Source organism: Mastomys coucha, unplaced genomic scaffold (assembly GCF_008632895.1).
Source record: "Mastomys coucha isolate ucsf_1 unplaced genomic scaffold, UCSF_Mcou_1 pScaffold19, whole genome shotgun sequence".
Lineage (NCBI taxonomy): Eukaryota > Metazoa > Chordata > Mammalia > Rodentia > Muridae > Mastomys > Mastomys coucha.
The window spans coordinates 3,201,190-3,211,463 of NW_022196901.1; positions in this window are offsets into that span (position 1 = coordinate 3,201,190).

Genomic DNA, 10,274 nt, shown 5'->3' on the forward strand with positions numbered 1-10,274 from the left:
CCTGCGCCTCGTGGGGCCTGTGCCTCCCTGCTGACTGTTCCCGGCTTAGGAACTCACTGGAGAGAAGACGGCGGCTCTCACTAGAGACTCCGGGTCAAAGCGGTCCTTGGAGGCAGACCCTCCTTGTGCAAGGGAGGGGCAGCTAAGGTCGCTGATCCACCTCTGCCACTTGGAGGCTGAGAGGAACCTGTCCCTGCTGCCCGGCGGCTCCCCTGCGACTCTTGGGGTCTGTGTCTCCTTGCTGACTCCCCACTTTCCTTTCTACTAGTTTCAGTGTATCTGGTTTGATGCAGAGGTCCCTGATCCACTTGGACTTGAGCTTTGTACAAGGAGATAGGAAAGGATTGATTTGCATTTTTCTACATGCTAACTGCCAGTTGAGCCAGCACCATTTGTTGAAAATGCTGTCTTTTTTCCACTGCATGGTTTTAGCTCCTTTGTCAAAGATCAAGTGACCATAGGTGTATGGGTTCATTTCTGGGTCTTCAATTCTGTTCCATTGAATTATCTGCCTGTCACTGTACCAGTACCATGCAGTTTTTATCACAATTACTCTGTAGTACAGCTTAAGGTCCAGGATGGTGATTCTACCAGAGGTTCCTTTATTGTAGAGAATAATTTTGGCTATCCTGGATTTTTTGTTGTTCCACATGAATTTGCAAATTGGTCTTTCTAAGTCTGTGAAGAATTGAGTTGAAATTTTGATGGAGATTGCATTGAATCTGTAGATTGCCTTTGGTAAGATGGCCATTTTTACTATATTAATCCTGCCAATCCACAAGCATGGGTGATCTTTCCATCTTCTGGGAGACATAACAACAGACACTGAGGAAATCCAAAAAATCATGAGATCCTACTATAAAAGCCTATCCTCAACAAAACTGGAAAACCTGGATGAAATGGAAAATTTTCTAGACAGATACTAGGTACCAAAGTTAAATCAAGATCAGATCAATGATCTAAACAGTCCCATATATGCTAATAAAATAAAAGCAGTCACTAATAGTCTCCCAACCAAAAAAAGCCCATGACCAGGTGGGTTTAGTGCAGAGTTTTATCAAACCTTCAAAAAAGAACTAATACCAATACTCCTCAAACTATTCCACAAAATAGAAACAGAAGGTACTCTACCCAATTTGTTCTATGAAACCACAATTATTCTTATACCTAAACCACACAAAGATCTAATGAAGAAAGAAAACTTCAGACCAATTTTACTTATGAATATTGATGTAAATCTACTCAATAAAATTCTTGCAAATCGAATCAAAAAACACATCAAAATGATCATCCACCATGATCAAGTAGGCTTCATCCCAGGGATGCAGGGATGGTTCAATATACAGAAATCCATCAACATAATTGACTATATAAACAAACTCAAAGAAAAAAACCATATGATCATCTCATTAGATGCTGAGAAAACATTTGACAAAATCCAACATTCCTTCATGATAAAAGTCTTGGAAAGATCAGGAATTCAAGGCCCATACTTAAACATAGTAAAAGCAATATACAGCAAACCAGTAGCCAACATCAAACTAAATGGAGAGAAACTTGAAGCAATCCCACTAAAATCAGGGACTAGACAAGGCTGCCCACTCTCTCCCTACCTATTCAATATTGTACTTGAAGTCCTAGCCAGAGCAATTAGACAACAAAAGAAGATCAAAGGGATATGAATTGAAGAGGAAGAAGTCAAATTATCACTATTTGCTGATGATAAGATAGTATACTTAAGTAACCTCAAAAATTCCACCAGTGAGCTCCTAAACCTGATAAACAACTTCAGCAAAGAAGCTGGATATAAAATTAACTCAAACAAATCAGAGGCCTTCCTCTACACACAGGATAAACAGATGGAGAAAGAAATTAAGGAAACAACACCCTTCACAATAGTTATAAATAATGTAAAATACCTTGGTGTAACTCTAAAAAAACAAGTGAAAGATCTGTTTGACAAGAACTTCAAGTCTCTGAAGAAGAAAATTGAAGAAGATCTAAGCTGTGTCTTTTTATTGGGTAATTGAGTCCATTGATGTTGATAGTCATTAGTGATCAGTGATTGTTATTTCCTGTTACTATAATGTTGTGTGTGTGTGTGTGTGTGTGTGTTTGTGTAGGTGCCCATGCTTTCCCAGTTATTTACTGCTATGGAATTACTTATTTCCTGTGGTTTTTTTTTTTTTTTGATGTAGTTATCCTCTTTGGGTTGGAGTTTTCCTTTTACTATTTTCTGTATGGCTGGATTTAGATTTATGGATAAATACTGTTTGAATTTGAATTTATCTTGAAATATGTTATTTTCTCCCTCTATGGTGATTGAGAGTTTGCTGGGTATAGTAGTCTGTATTGGCACATGTGGTTTCTTAGAGGTTGCAAGATATCTTTTCAGGTTCTTATAGCTTTTAGAGTCTCTATTGAGAAATTGGGTATATCTTATAGATCTGCCTTTGTATGTTACCTGGCTTTTTTTGCTTGCCACTTTTAATATTCTTTGTTCTGTAGATTTTATATTTTCATTACTCTATGTCACGGGGATTATATTTTCTGGTCAAGTTTGATTGGTGTTCTACATGCTTCTTGTATGATTATAGGCATCTCTTTCTTTTGGTTGGGAAAGGTTTCTTCTATGGTTTTGTTGAGAATATTTTCTTAGCCTTGGAGCTGATACTCTTCACCTTTTTCTATTCCAATTATTTTTAGGTTAGGACTTTTCATGGTATCCCTGATTTCCTGGATATTTTGTGTCAAGAAATTTTTAGACTTAACATTTTCTTTGACTGCTGTATCAATTTCTTCTCTTGTATCTCCTGTGCTTAAGCTTTTCTCTTCCATCTCCTGTATCTTGTTGGTGATGCCTACATCTGTTGTTCCTGTTCTCTTCTTTATGTTTTCCACTCCAGGATTCCCTCAGTTTATATTATTATTATTTTCTTTTTTACTTCTATTTCCACTTTCAGGTCTTGCATTGTTTTACTTATTTGCTTTGCCTCTTTAATTGTATTTCCTGCATTTCTTTAAGGGATGTATTCATTTCTTCTTTAAAGGCCTCTATAATCTTTGTAAGATTAGATTCATTTTCTTGTCCTTAGGTTGTTTTAGGAGATCTAGCACTTGCTGTAGTTTGGTAGTTTTGCTCAGAAGGTGTCATGTTGCCATGGCTTTTGTAGATTGTGTTCTTTTGAGGGTCTTTAACCATCTGGATGGCTGTGGTCCCTAGATGTTCCTGTTGTCATAGGTATTGGGAAGGGTGTTAACTTCGGTGGTCCTGGTATGGCAGACCTCTGATAGTATCCTTGGGTTGAATGGTTCTGTTTCTGCAGGTTTGTATGGGTCAGGAGCTACAGATCTGATGAAAGGGGGCAGAGAGATGGCTGAAGAATGGAGATGTAACTGAACTAGCAGGCTATCAGAGTAGCCTGGCTTGCTCCAGAGGACTCAGTGAAGAGGACAGATGAGTTGGGGAAGGAGAACTTACCAGTATGGTTTAGGCTTAGCAGATCTGATGAAGGCAAGAATAGAGGTGTTAGCATTCTGTCTAAACTCCACCCTGCAGCTACCTGTCAACAGCCAAGTATGCTCCTCCCCACTGTTACCTGGCAATGGGTAGGCTGCTTACCTCCTCCTCCCTCTCTTGTTCCTCTCTTGCTTTCTTGGGTTCTTGCTCCCTTGCTCCTCCCTTCCTACTTCCCTTCCCATCCCCTTCCTCCCTCTCTCTCCACATGCTCATGGCCTCTATGTCTCTACTCTCTCTCTCTCCCTCTCCCTCTCCCTTTCCCTCCCCCCTCCCTCTCTCTCTCTTTCTCTCTCTCTTTCTCTCTCTCTCCTTCTCTCTCTCTCCCTCTCTCTCTCCCTCTCTCTCTCTCTCTCTCTTTCTCTGCTTTTCTTTGCCTCTACCAGCCTCTTAATCCCCCTCCCCATGCCCTGAATAAACTCTATTCTATACTATACTTTATGTGGCTGGTCCCTCAGAGGGAAGGGATGCCTTGGTATGGGTCTTCTGAGACATTATCCCCTTCCCCCATACCTCACCACACCCCCATAGAATATATCCCTTCTCTCTTTAACTTTTTCTAAACACATCAAGAGGTTTTAGAAGAATAGAGTCTCCCTGGAGTAACAGGCTGCTCAGAGAAGCTCTGCTTGCTCTAAAGTACTCAGGAAGCAAGGAAAGTATTTTTTTCTTGTTGTTTATGCTTATAAATGCAGGCAGATTCCTGGGTTCATAATCAGCCTGGGACAGCTCTAATTTAGGTCCAGATGTGGTTGGAATAGTAATCTCAGTATAGAATCCCACCCAGTAAGGTTTACATAGGCAGGCAGATCTTTGAATTTTTTGCATTGTTAAAACAAGAAAAAAAATGTACTGGCTGTCCTTTTCCTTAGATTTAAGGAACTAAGGTCAGGGAATGTTGACTAGTTGGATGGTCATGAGGGAACTTGGAACAAATTAACTGAATTGATATGTAAATAAAAAATATGGCTTTTGTTTTACATGAAATGAGCTAGCAGAAAGTGATAGCAGTTCTTTTTAAAAAATTTTCTCTAGCAAGAGCTGAACTGTCTGCAGATCTCTGGAGAGAGAACACAGCTCTTCAAGAGTGTTTTTTAACAGGATTTCTGATTTTAGTTGGAAAATCCACAGAGAGCAAACACAGCTCTTTTAGAATTTTTTCATAGCTCTTTTAAAAATTTTTTTTTTCTAACAGGATTTTGGACTTGGTTGGAAGATCGAAGAATTTTTTTTTTTTTTTTTTTAGCAGATTTTCTCAGAAAACCCCCGAGCTATCCATAGAACTTTTAGAATTTATACTAATAGAGAAAGCTATCTGGAGCAGAAAGCTAGCTGTCTGAACCACAGAGTTAAAAACCTGTCTAGAGCAGAACAGAACAGAGAGAGCAGACACTCTAGAAAGGCACCTCCGCAGAACATAGGCCACCAGCGTGGGCCCACGATTTGACTTTGAGACCCGGGTTTCACTGTCCCAGACACCCCTTTGCTCAGACCTCTACTCTTTCTCTTGGCTTTGAGTTGTTTGCTTTGAGTCCTTTGTTTCAGAAGTCCCAGACACTCCTTCTCTCAGACCTCTACCTTTTCTCTTGGAACTCAGACCAAGGCAAGGCAATCATCAATGTTCAATGTGGATTATGGAAAGGATATGTTAAGCAGATGTTAATATCTTAAAATTTAATAAATGCAACAAATGTATATAAAATCATTTTCTAAAATCTTATAATTACCTGGAAAGGAATAATGGCGAGTATTTCAAAGGTTTTCTATGTAAGCTATAAGAAAGCTGCAATCATATTTATGACCCATAACAACCTGATAAAGTTGAATCCAAACTAACTTGTTAAACATAAGACTAGTTTTGCTCTTCTTTTTAAAGATTTATTTATTTTTATTTATATGCGTACACTGTAGCTGCCTTTAGACACACACCAGAAGAGGACATCGGATCCTATTACAGATGGTTGTGAGCCACCATGTGGTTGCTGAGAATTGAACTTAGAACCTTCGGAAGAGCAGTCAGTACTCTTAACCGCTGAGCCATCTCTCCAGCCCCTACTTTTGCTTTTTAAAACATAGAAATTACTATATTTGAAAGGGAATTAGATTCTGTGTGGTCCTTAATTATGTTTTAAATTATCATATAAGAATAATGTCTCTATTACATTTTCATGAATGTACTTCATTATACTTTGCTCATATTCATTCACCTCTCTCACACCCTCATTAGTATCTCTCCTTACCTGAAATAATCCTATTTCTGTTGTCATCTTATACTCATAATATAAATATATCTTATATATTTATATATAATGTATGTAATATAATTTATGTAATAAATACTATATGTTTATATTAAAATAAATATATAAATACATATTATAAAAATATGTTTTATGATTTCTGTCATATATTGATATGTATGATTTGTATATCGATTTCCTTTCAGTTACACAATTAACAAAGATTTTTCAGCCATTATCTGGCCTTTTTTCTCTCTATTGATTGTATCCTTTCCTGTGGAGAAGCTTTTAAATTTAATGCCATTCACTTTATGAATTCTTGTTATTATTTCCTGTAGTGAAAATTTTGGAGCTTTTGTTTCTTTGAAAACACATAAATATTATGGGAATGTGCTTCATTTTCATTCCATGTATGGGGTTATAGGGCTGCTTTAAATTGTCAGAGCAGCTGACTATGACTGGCCTGTGCTATAGCAGGATATGGTTTTTCAAGTTGCAGAGAGTTTCTGTGATTTTGAAACTATCTGATGTTTGAAATTTTGGGGACCTTATGGATTTATAAAGTTTAGGGCCCTGAGAGGTGGGTTGGGTTGTTTATTTGTTGGTTGTAGTTTTTTTTAAGAGGTTGTATGAAGTGGAAAGTTAAGGGTTCTTTGGAAAATTGGATGGATGGAGTTTTGCTGGAGCAAACATGTGAAGGAGGTTTTAGCTGAAGCAGACATAGGTGAAAGGATGTTCTGCTAGAGCAAATTATGTGAAAGGACACATGTTGAATGATTCTTTGCTAACAAGACCCATGTATTAGTCTGCCCTACATTGCACAGTGTAGATGCATTTGTTGGGACTCTGAGAGAAATGAAACAAAAATCTTCTGGTGGTGTGCTGCAGTTTCTTGCCGATTCCACAGATAGCTGATCAGCAAAGTGATATCAGCTGAGACAATCTCATGTGGAGGACATGATGTTTGGTTTGGAGGGTGTATAAAAAGAAATTGATGGACACTGATGGTGGCTGAGCTAGGCTTGCTTAAAGATCTAGCTGTGCAATGATTGTGAGTCTTGTGTCTTTGCTTCCTACAGAGAGGCACAGCCGAGAACTTCTCATGACATTCCTCCTGGTTGCTCCTGCTGACTTGAGCTGAAGCTAAGTTCTGGTTGTCTCTGCTAGCTAGTGCCAACACTGCTGATTGTGTTTGCTATCCTGACTCTACCAAACTGAGACTGTTGGTGTATCCATGAAGTGGTTTTGAGTGGGTTGAGCTGCCACTGCTAACCTGTGAACTGAACTGCTGATTTCCAGACAACACAGATGGGAATTGCTCCAAACAACCTTCTAAACAGGTCCACTACCTCTGGTGGGTTCTGTACTACAAGGGAGATTAAAGCATTTAAAAACCATCACTAAAAATAGGTGTTTGAAAAAAATTAAATTTACAGTTGTGTGCAAAGATTTGGCTTGAGGAACTCAATGCCCCTAATCAGCAGGAAGTAGTTTAAGGATAACATTACCTCCTTTCTGACCCCTGACTTTATTTATGATCTCTTTTATTGCTTCTCTATACTTTTTCTTACCTAGTGTAAGGGGGTTGAGAAGACTGGAGACAAGGGGTGGGAAAGGACAAAGAAAGAAGAACCCACGAAGTAGCAAAAGCCAGCTGCAATTTCCAGAACTGATGGAATATTTTCAGAAAGCCCTTGTCTGTGCCTATATTTTGATGTATTTTAGCCTAGTTATTTAAAAGTTTAAGGTCTTTTTTAAAATTTGTACAAGCTCTTTTATTTATGATAATGGATAATGTGTAAAATAGAACTTTTGTTATTAATACTAAAACTGGGACCTGAAGAATTTCGATAAACCTACATAAGCATTTTTAGCTTACTTAAAAATTAATCATTTTATTAAATTTTTGGTTCCTTTAAAATTGATTATTTTATAGGTGAAGAGATGGATCCTTCTATTTTTCTACATGTAGGTATCTCCATTGTGCCTAAATCTATTTGTTGAAGGGACTGTCTTTTGTCCAAAAAACATTTATGGAACCTTGTGCAAGAATCAAGGTAGTTCTACCAAACCTAAAATAACTGAGGCTATTTCAAAATGATTGTTTACTCTCCACAAACTGATGGTAAGGCACTCACATATAATACTAAGCATGGAGAAGTCAACTTGGTGCCTAACTAGAGCTTTCATATCTCCTGACTGGTGTTCATGGTCCTGCACTGTACTCTCCATGACACCAGAGGAGAAAGCTAAGCAGCTGCAAACCTTTCAATATGCAATGGTGACCAACTTAAAGGTATACTCCTATAATAGTGACACGAAAGTTGTGGCAGTAACTACTCAATATTTTACTGGATTTGAGCCTCATTCCATGAGATGGAACCCATGCCTGACATTGCTTGGTGGGCAAGAACCTGGGACTAAATAGACCATGGGCCTAGGGGAAAAGTTAAATACATTTGTCTCTACTAAAGGACTACAGCAATGATACAATTCCTAATGGCATTCTGCTAAACACATAGATCAGTGTCTCATTCAGCCATCACCAGAGAAGATTCCTCCTTCAGTGAATGGGAACTAATGCAGAGAACCACAACTGGACAAAGTGAGAGACCTTTAAACACTCAGTCCAAAATAGGATGTTTTCATCAAACCCCTCCTCTTAGGGCTTAATATGTCTGTGCCAAATGGAGTCCCAGTACTGAGAGGAGACATGTACACAACCACTGTCCTCATGACCAAATTCCCTTCCTTCTCTTACTTTCCCCCTCCTTTGACTGGTATAGGAAGTCCAGTCCTATTCTCTCCCCTGCTCAGCCATTTGCTGGTCAGCTTTTATTGGCAAATCAGAGGATAAATGGGAGAAATATTTACCCAACATTGAGACATGAGATTTCTAGAATAAACATTACAATGCCATGCTCAGATGGCAACCAGATATGGGGGCAGAAAAATCAACATTTGAATAATACAAAGATAATCTTTACACAGTGCGCAATAACATTATGCCAGAACATAATTTCTTGACTTCTTCCTTCTTACCTTTCCCATTACCAAAGACAGCCTTCCAAAGTTTCAACCTCTTCCTCTTAACCTTGTTATTGGATATACATATAAACTAGTCAATATATAATTACAACTTATTCCTTTCAGTTTTGACTCCTTGTAGGTGTTTCTGTGGCTTACCACTCTATATAGGATATCTAACTGGGTGCTTACCCTTGAGAAAACCTAATTCTCCCAGTCTTAGCCATTCATACTTGCTCACACCTCTTCATTTAGGAGTGGGGTTCCATGAGATTTTCCTTATCTACATTGGAATGTTGACTGTTGTTGGGATTTTCTAGATTTTGTTGAAGCATTCATACTATTAAGATTTCATGATTCTTAAATTTAATCACTCAGTATTTTACACTGCCCTCAAAACTACCTTTGTGTTATGCTTTTTAGCTATTTTATTGGGTCCTTATATCTCTAACTCCCTTCCAAATCCTTGTTCCACCCTAATCCCTTCCAATCCCCTAACATTAAGTAGGGGAGAAAGAAAGTTAAAGGGGAAAGGGGACATAGACTTCATTTGGCCAACAAAATAAACCATTTCCTGCTGATTAGAGTCATTGTATTTCTTGAGGTAAGTCCAATCTTAATTGTCAAAATATCCAGCAGTCCAGCAGTCTAGCAGCCCAGCAGTCCAGCAATCCAGCAGTCCAGCAGTCCAGCAGTCCAGCAGTCCAGCAGTCCAGCAGTCCAGCAACCAATAGTCCAGAAAAGCAGTGAGGGGAGCAGGAGTGGGGAGTCACAACAAGCACAAGCCCTCTTGAGACTCTCACATTTATACCCTTTCCAGAGTCCCTAGAATTAAACTACCTGCAACTGTCAAGTACCATGCACCATCTAGAGTATGAGACAATCATAGTTAATGGCTATGGACAAACTGAAGAAGCCTATATGTTTTTTAAGAAACCAAAACTCTCACTATACCTTTGCTACATTCCCAAGGTTTGAGTTAAGTTGTCTCTTCATTTTCAGCTGATTCTAGGCATTTCACTATATCCATTTTGATTATATTAATGGCTCAATAATCAAAAGTGTAAAGTCTACACATATTTCTATATATATATGTAGCCCGCGAAGTCATCTCGCCAGCAAGAAGACACGCGGACACTAGGTTCCTTCTGCAGCAACATTTATTGCCTCCTCCAGAGGGGAAAAAGGGTCAAGCCAATAATCCGCACTGCTTATATTCACCACAGTGCGGCATGTCTGCCCACAGTGTGGCGTGTCTGCCCATGATTGGCTGTTCGCTCATTACCCTACGTGACGCCCCAGAATGGGCCGTGACTCGGCGTCTTTTCACTCTACACACATGTGCAAACAGTTCTCTACGCACATGCGCAAACAGTTGTTTACTAGGAGTCGACAGCGGAAGTAGGCGCATCTTGCCATGGTGAATGCCTCTCCAGCTCCACCGCTCCCCACATCTCCCCCTTTTGTTTTAGTTAAAAGGGAAGGCCAAA